The sequence below is a fragment of the Nyctereutes procyonoides genome, unplaced genomic scaffold, assembly GCF_905146905.1.
Source record: "Nyctereutes procyonoides isolate TBG_1078 unplaced genomic scaffold, NYPRO_anot_genome, whole genome shotgun sequence".
Lineage (NCBI taxonomy): Eukaryota > Metazoa > Chordata > Mammalia > Carnivora > Canidae > Nyctereutes > Nyctereutes procyonoides.
Window position 1 is genome coordinate 68,394,312 of NW_026575051.1, and position 9,051 is coordinate 68,403,362.

Consider the following 9,051-nt stretch of genomic DNA (forward strand, 5'->3'; position numbering starts at 1 on the left):
TGAGGCATCTAGTTCAATGTCTGGCATGGTCAATACAACGAATGAATGCTGCAAAGCATATACGTAGGACAATTCACACACACACAGACCTCTCTGTGTCCCACAGAAGGACCCAGCTTAAAATAGGAATCACACAGAGTAAAAGTATTACCACTATCAACATGCTTTGCTTTCTCATTTTTTTTTTTACTTTTTTAAAAATTTAAATATAAAGTCGTTTCACAACAACTAGAAGTATCAATTTCCATAGCATTTAGCCCTCCCCCTTAAGGCCTATAATTTATTTTAATATCATTATATCCATATATAATATTTTGCATATTGCCTAGTGGCTAAAAAGCAAGGGCTCTGAAACCAAACTAATTGGGCCCGAATCGTGTCTCTACCACCCAATAACTGTGTGATCTTGAGTTACTTAACCTGCCCTGCTTCAATTTCCCATCTGTAAGATGGGGACAAGTGAAACCACTTCATGTCATTATTGTTAAGACTAGAACTTCAGGGGATCCCTGGGTGGCTCAGCGGTTAAGCGCCTGCCTTCAGCCCAAGGCGTGATCCTGGGGTCCCAGGATCGAGTCCCATGTCGGGCTCCCTGCATGGAGCCTGCTTCTCCCTCTGCCTGTGTCTCAGCCTCCACCCCTCATATCTCTCATGAATAAATAAATAAAACCTTTAAAAAAAAAGACTAGAACTTCAACGCTGCTTGGCACATAGTAAATGCTCAATAAAAGTTAGCCATTATTTATCTGTTTTCATCTCCTCTAGCAGACTGTGAGCCCCGGAAGAGCAAGGACAGCAGAAGCATTCATTTTCATGACCCTATCTCCCAGTGCCTTGCACACAATAACACACTTGGCTAATGTTTGCAGAACAGATGAATATAATGAACTGCTTGTAGCAAAAATATGTGCATTATTAAGTATGATGAATAGTATGGACTGCATTGCTCTAACACTTTGGAGGCCTGTGGAGAACAGACACTATCCAGAACACTAGCAGCCTGCCCTGCTCCTGGAGGTCTGGAAGCTCACTCAGTCTCCAGAGAATACACAGCAGTCACAGTCACCAAGTCAGGGCAGCTGTGTGGTGAAGGGGGCCCAGGTGGAGGGAGATCTGGGCCTGCTGGGGCTCCCTTCCCACTAGCATGGCCCCAGGCAAGAAGTTCCTCCTCTGCAGTCTGCTTGCCAAGGTGGAACTGTGATTTCAAAGGATCCTCCTACCCACATGGAGAGTCTAAAAATCAGCAAAAAAAAAAAAAAAAAAAAAAAAAAAAAAACGCAACAACAACCCTGGGCCAAAAAAAGGTGCTCCTGGAGTGAAAGAACCATATCAAAGTCAACAGCAAAGGCATGAGATCCCTGTATTAAAAGTAGTCACTGAGTGGGAACTAGCTGCTTGAACCGACAAAAAGCAAAGTTTTTTAAAACACGTGTAAAATAAAAAGGTCTGAACTCAGGAAATCAAAAGAATAAAACAATGGTGGGTACAGGCTCCAGGTTTCCATATATTTTAATTCTCATCAGCCTGCAAGCTCCTTGAGGGCAATGACTGTGCCTCGTTGAGTGCCAACACATGGCAAAGCTGCTGGCCCAAAATACACTTCTTCTTGATCTCTTTTCTTTGTCAAGGGGCTAACCTGTGATTCCTAGGCTCCCCAGCAGTTAAGTGTGGCCAAATAACTCACCCTCATGTTACAGGATGTGAGTGGAGGTGATGGGTGTCATTTCCAGGCCAAGGCATTTAAAAAGTAGACTACTACATGAGGAATAATAAACATCTATTGCTTTTGAGCCATTACATTTTTGCAGGCCTATTTGTTATAGCTGCTAAAATTAGCTTAATGAGTCAGGTGCCTGGCACATACCAAAGACCTAATTCACATTTATTGATATAGGATAAGTAAGACCAGATTGCTTCTCTCAATGTGCTGACCGACTAATGATGGGAACAGAGACATGCCAAACATAATGCCTGCTGCTGAAGTCTGAAAACAAAATTGGAGGCGTGGTGATTTGTTTGGAGGGGAGGATGGAAAAAGCATCAGACTTTTGAGCTGAGCCCGAAAGGTTAAATAGAACCCAAGAAAATCAGATGGGATTGGAGAGTCCAGACCCAGTACAAAGCATAGAGTAAATACAGAAAGCAGAGTGTGCATTTGTTCACATTCAACCTTATCATTAAGTCTCTTTAGCTTGGTCAACACAGTGTGAGCTTATTGTGCACTGACTTTCCTTCCTGGGTCTGGCATCAAACAAACAACCCTTTGTTTTTACAGTACACTCATTAACCCTATTGCTTTTTTTTTTTTAAAATATAAAAAGGTCCACGATGAATGTCCTTAGAAAGTGGAGAAGTAAACGTTTAGTGAATCATAACTCTTTTCTAATAAAATTCTTGAAGCACAAACTTGAGACGGATTCCCTACAATAGTCAAGGAGCCATGTTCTTAGGAATCAGTGGGGTTCAAACTAAGTTTTCACGTTATCGATTAAGCACGTAATGGTCACCGGCTTGCAAAATGGAACATTAAGCCTCTAGATTTACATTAACATTTCCTCTTTGAGAGGAACACCAAACAGATGGTTCAAAGTTCCTTCACAAGATTCTCTACATCCTTTGCTCTCATTTAAGTGTGCCCAAACCTGAGATAGTTAACAAACCACTTCCTCCAAAAGTCTTTGAGTCCCTACATCTGCAAGCACAGTACCCATGGGATCAGGACTCAGGAGAAAGAGCACAAAGGGTGGAAAGTATTGCCATCGCTTGGGTGGTGAGAGGAAGGATGTGGGTGTCTGAAGGCTACTCTGAAGCAGGGAAGAGGCACGGTCTCCAGTGGTCTTCCAAATACCAACTTAGGCCGTGTTTTTTTGATGTCCCCAGAAACTTGTTTAAATATAAGGCCAACACAACACCGCTGGGCAGACGAAATTTCATTTCAAGGCTTCAGCATTTCTTAAGACTTCAGAGAAGTCTAAACGCCAATTATCTGAGGCAGAAGCAAAATTCTTCTGCCCCCACAGCCATGTTTTGCACCCCAGCTCTTGAGCACCTATCCCCGGAAGAGAGGAGGTTAAAACAAGGCAGAGGAGGGCTACCTTGACAGTGAAGCAACTCTGGAGACGGCTGGCATCATTTCCCCCTTAAATCTAAGGAACACTGCAGCTGCCAGTCAACAGCACTGGGTCCAGGAATATGGCAAAATGACAGCACCTGCCACCCTGCAGCATCTGGGGCCTTTTATTTATTTATTTATTTATTTATTTTGGTCAATGTGGCAGGAAAGACTCTCAGAGAGAAAATCAACTGCTTTATCTGAGAGAAAGGGAAGCCCCAGTGAAGAGAAATAAGAATCATCGTGCCCATCCTTGGGTACTTTGTGCGTCTCCTCTCTGTGCACTGAAAGGGCTCTTTGTGTCACCACACACACACACACACACACACACACACCCGGCGAGCCTGTGAGATTTATTAAGGGGAGGAGGGGCAAGAAGGGCGATTCTTATCGTCCCTCTTCTCACGGAGTCCCAGCAAATCTCCGCCTGGGCCCAGCCTCGGTGGCCTCTTTCTGGCCGGGTCCCCTCCGCCTGTGGCCGCAGAGATAAGAGCGGCGGAGGCGACCAGACAAAAAAATAGTCATGGATCTGGGGAAGCGGAGAGGAAACCCAGCGGGCAGGGATGGGAGGAGAGGGGAGCCTGGGGGAGCAGAAGGGGTGGGGAGGCGGAGGAGGAGGCGAGGCTCGCACGGGGGCGGGGAGGCTGGGTGGGTGGCGGCACAGGAAGAGTGAAGGGGAGGATGGGGGAAGTGCTCGGGAGGTGCCCGAAATAGGCAGGAGGATGCGCTGAGGACGGCGACGGCCGCGGGAGGAGGCCGAGGGGGAGTGGGGCAGGGTGGGGTGGGGTGCGCTGGGGAGGGGAGCAGCACGGGGCATCAATTATTAAGTGATTACATCATCCCTGACGTTAGGACAACACCACACACACACACACACACACACACACACACACACAGACGCGCGCGCACACGCACAGCCGGGTCCCCGCGGGGCCCCCCGAAAGGAGGGCGAGGGTGGAGCCCGGGCCGGCCTCGCCCCCCCGCGCATCCCCGCGCCCCCCGGGCCGCGCCCCGCAGAGGCGTCCCCCGCTCCGCGCCGGCCCGGAGCCCCGCAGCCCCGCGGGGCGCCCCGGAGGCGGCGGCGGCGGCGGCGGCGGCGGCGGGGAGACTGCAGCGCCGGGCGGGGGCGGGGGCGGGGGCGGGGGCGGGCGTCTCCGCAGCATCCCCCGCCCCCCGCGGCCGCTTACCTGCGCGGCGCTCAGGCTCCGGAGCCCATGCACATGGTCCTCCCCGCCCTCCTCCGGCGCGGCCGAGGCGGCTCGGCGGGCCCGGAGCCGGGGGCCTCCCGGGGGCGCCGAGGGGGCGGCGCCGCGTGTGCCCGGGCCGGCGGCCGGATCCCTCTCGCCGGCTTTGTGCGCGGCGGGCGCTGCCGGGGCGCGGGGGCTGCAGCGCCGCGCGTGCTCCTCCGTCCCGGGGCAGCCCGCCTCTGCCTTCGCGGGCGGCCTCGGCTCACGGCGACCCCTCCTCCTCCCGCGCGGCAGCCCCTCCCCGCCGCTCGGCTCCTGACAGATGGCGCAATCGCAGGGACGCGCCGCCGCCGCCGCGGCTGCTCGCAGCTACTCGCGCGGATGCTCCGGCCCCTCCAGCCCCAGCCCCGGAGTGAGGACGGGGCGGGACGCGCGCGGAGACGGGCAGGCCGCGCCGGCCTATCGCAGCACGCGTGCGGAGCTGCGGCCGGCGGCCATTGGTGCCCGCGGCGCGGGGGGCGGGGCCGCCGCGGCGGGGGCGGGGCCGCCGCGGCGGGGGCGGGGCCGCCGGGTGGGCGGGGCGTTACTGTGGCAGCAGGCGTCCTGGCGCGCGTGCCGTGTGGGCTGCGAGAGGGGATGCGAGGCTGGAGGAGTTGTGCGTGCTCCGGGGGATCGCGTGGACTCGCGAGGTCGTGGGCTCGGGCGGGGGAAGGAGGGGACAGTGCGAGCTGCAGCTCCTGCTTTGCGGGAGGTTGCAGCTGCCACTGCAGAAAGGCATCTGCCATCCCACCCCCCCACCCCCCGCCCCCAAAACCAGGGGAACCTGCGTGGAGAAAGGGCTCTCTTGCCCTTCTGCTGCCTTTTCATTGAAGGTGGGAGGGTGAACTGGGAAAGGGTTAGGTGGTGAGGATGTTGTCGCTCATCACACTGGGGAGTGTGGAGCAAGGTAAGATCCAATCCCAGGAACTCCGAAAGACCCGGAGAACCCTGGAAACGCACAGTTAATGTCAATAATAACAAAGAGAAGGAGGAAATTAGATTAATCTATTACTCTTGCATTCCCGTGGACGCACACATTTATTTTCAAGCAAAAGCCTGGAAGAAGTAGTATTGAAATAGGGGGAGGGGTGGAGAGGGCAGGTGGCGACTTAGGAATCTGAAATCACAGAGTAGACATTTGTTTGTATAGTTCCCCCCACCCCAAAAAAAAACCATGTATAATTGTAGCTGTTGGTTGTCTTTGGTTTCTCGTGACGTTTCGCTACTCATGGTCCTCCCCCCCCCCCCTTCATCAAATCTCAGCTTTTGCTCAGATTTTCCTTGATGAACTAATAGCCGGTTAAGTATACAGTTCGGAGTGCATCAGTCTTTATTTCCTATCCAGCTTTTCTATGGCAGGATGTAACTTCATAAAAAGAAACACGTTGGCTTCCTGATTTTCTTTATAGGTAATTCCTGTTTACTGAAAAGTCTCCTTTAAGGCATGCTCAGAGTCATTCTCCTTAGTGCTCTTGGCAAGAACCCTACCCTTCCCCCCTCAGCAAATCTAATGTTCTGAGAAATAGAAGTGAATTAGCTTCTGATTCTATGCTCAAAATCTATATTACCTTTCCTGCCCACTAGTTTTTTTAACCAGAATTTAAAAATATCAGTCACTTTTGCTGACTTTTTTTTGGACGCAGTGCTTTGAAAAAACATTGCCCCCGTGCCTGGGTGGCTCAGTCAGAAGAGTATGTGACTCTTGACCTGGGGGTCCTGAGTCCGAGCCCAATGTTGGGTGTAGAGATTACTAAAAAAAATAAACGAAAACTTTGAAAAAAATTACCTACATTATTAATGGATCCCCATTTTATGGATGAAGAAACTGAGGGCAAGAGAACTTAGTAACTAAACTCCAGGGGATAGTATAGGGTGATTACTGCGGGGTGTTGTTTCCTCCTTAAACAAAGTGATAAATGATGCCGTATTCAAATTATGTGTCTGGGAATTCATTCCACGGTCCCAAGAAATGGAACCACAACAACGCATAAAGGGTTTCCATACAAGAGAATGCCAACGTCATCTAGCCAAAAATTGTTGATCTCGAGAGAAGGGGCTCCTCTTCCTTAGTACTAGCCTCTGTCCTAGATTTGAATTGCGACAGGAGAGGCAATTGTCTAGAACAATGATTCTCAAACCTTAGCATCTTTCAGAATTACCAGAAGGGACTTGTTAAAATACAGACTGGTGTTTCCCACTCCCAGAGGGTCTGATTCAGTAGGGTTGGAATGGGGCCTGAGGATCTGTACTTCTCACAGTTTCCTGGTGATGCTGATGCAACTGGTCTGGATACCACATCTTGAGAACCACTGGTCTAGAACTGGGCTGTCCAATGAGGCAACCACTAGCCTAGGTGGCTGTTAAGTACTTGAAATGTACTTGTGTATTCGAAATGTGGCTGGTGCAGAGTAAGGTATGCTGTAGATGTAAAAGACATATTGGATTTAAATATCCAGCATGAAAATAGAAATGTAAAACATCTGATTAATTTTTATATTGATTACACGTTAAGATAATAGTCTGAATGCGTTGTGCTCAATAAAGTATATTATTAAATTTTATTTCACATTTTTGTTTTTATTTTTAAATGTAGCTACTAGAGAATTCTTTCTAAAGATTTATTTATTTACTTGAGAGAAAGAGCACAGGGGGAAGGGCAGAGGGAAAAGGAGAAAAAGTCTCAAGTAGACTCCGTGCGTTAGCATGAGGCCTAGGCCTGAGGAGGAGTCGAGCCCAAGGTGGGGCTCGATCACCGGACCCTGAGCTCGTGACCTTAGCTGAAACCAAGAAGAGGACACTGAACTGACCGAACCAACCCAGGAGCCCCACTACCAGAGAATTTTATTTATTTATTTTTCCAGAGAATTTTAAATAGCATATATGGCTCGCATTACATTTCTATCGAATAGCAGTGGCCTAGAGTTTCTGATTCCAGCTCCATAGCACACGCTTTTAGCGCCTCGATGAGGCAAATCACTTAGCCTTTGCGGACCTTTGCATTCTCATGTATAAAATGGGGAAATAATAAAACTGATCTCATACTGCTCTGTGAAGACTAAATGGTCATAGAAGCAGTTTATGCATACTTTCTGCCTTTTTAAAGATAAACTGTCATGTACTCTCAGAAATACCACTCTTAAGATATGGATCTCCTTGGTATCCCATGTTGGATTAATTTATCTTACGTGAAACCTGGAGTGGGTGATCTCCTTGTTTAAGGTTTCTTCAAGAAGAGTCACTTTTTAGCGTCTGTAACTCTAATAGTTTCTTGATCTAATTAGTGAACAAAAAAGAAGAGACAATGCAATTAAAATGACAGATTAACCTGCTTCCATCATGACTCCATCCTGTTTTTGTAATTCTTTCCTTGACTACCTTTTTATCTGTTGCCCTTCTTAAAAATCACTTTAAATGGATTTGGCCTCCTCAGGAGGATTTGCTAATGGTCTGAACAAGTATATAGAGTACTCTGAAGGATTTGGATACTATTCCCCATTTTGATCCACTGTGCAGGTCTCTGCAGACACCTCGATTAAAGATCCGTGGCACTGTCCCTGCCCTGCTTGGGATAAGTCATATCATCCTCTGCACCCCTGAATTTTTTTTTTTTTGCATTTTCTTATGGACAGTTTATATTACACAAATTAGAATGTAGGGATTGTTCTAGAATTTTGCTTTGATTTCATTGGTACTGGTTATTTTTACTTTTCTATTTCTTTACCTTAAAGTTTCCTATTTCTCTCTGGACTTTATTTTGTCTCACCTGAATTTCTTATCCTTTCCCGTTTAAAGTAACATTTTCTGTATTTTTTATTTTTATCAGTTAAAATATTTTCTTGTCTTATTGTCACATTTTAGTTTTAATTTTCTCTTAAATGTTAACAGAGTAGCAACACATATGGCAAGGGGAATCCAGACTATAGAGTCCTTACAAATCAACAAGAGAATAAAGACGAACACTCCAATTGAAAAACATTGGCAAAGGAAATGCATCTCAAAATGGCCAGTAAGCATTAAAAGAGATTCAGCTTCACTTGTAACACAAAAGCAATACAAATATAGTTTTTTTCTCCTGCACAGTTGGCCAAAGACATAAAAGGATGAGGGGAACTGGATACCCACACCCTAATATTAATCAGCATAGCACTTCTGGGAGACAGTTTAATAACATTTCTGAAAAGTATTTCAAAAAGTGTATGTCTTTGACCCAGCAGTTGTGTTCTGGGAAAGAATGCAACAAGTTTGCAAAGATATACCAAGACGTGAGTAATCAGAACATTGTTTATAATAGTGAACAATTGGAGAAAAGTCCATTGGTAAGAGATTGGGTGTGTAAACTATGCTATAATAGAAAACTATATAGCCAAGAAAATGATGATGAGGTCATGTATTTTTTTTTATGAGGAAGGATTTTCACAATAAATTAATATGTGTGTGTATGTGTCTCTCTCTATATATTTTTATGCAGACGTATTCCATTGTTCTAAAATTTATCTGTCCATGTAGATTTTCATAGAAAGTATGCAAGTACATATGCAGAAATTTTAACAGTGATTTTCTCCAAGTTATCAAATTACTTTTTATCTGTTTTATCTGCTTCTTAATTTTCTGAACTTTTTTGTATCAGCCACCTATTATTTAACAGAAGAAACCATAAAACTTAAACTTTTCCCTGTCTTTGCTACTTTAATTTTCCCCTTTATCTTCCTTCAT

General features: G+C 47.1%; 1 protein-coding gene across 3 annotated transcripts in view; it reads right to left on the bottom strand.

Moving 5' to 3' along the window:
- FYN (FYN proto-oncogene, Src family tyrosine kinase) overlaps positions 1-4,715 on the bottom strand; it is a 210,720-nt gene extending 206,005 nt beyond the window's left edge. For 2 of the 3 annotated variants that reach the window (XM_055330827.1, XM_055330826.1), the window contains exon 1: positions 4,300-4,711. The gene's annotated coding sequence lies outside the window, so the exon portion shown is untranslated. Of the gene's footprint in view, positions 1-4,299 lie in introns of all 3 variants that reach the window. The other variant, XM_055330828.1, reaches the window with a different exon arrangement.
- Between the last annotated feature and the right edge of the window lie 4,336 nt (positions 4,716-9,051).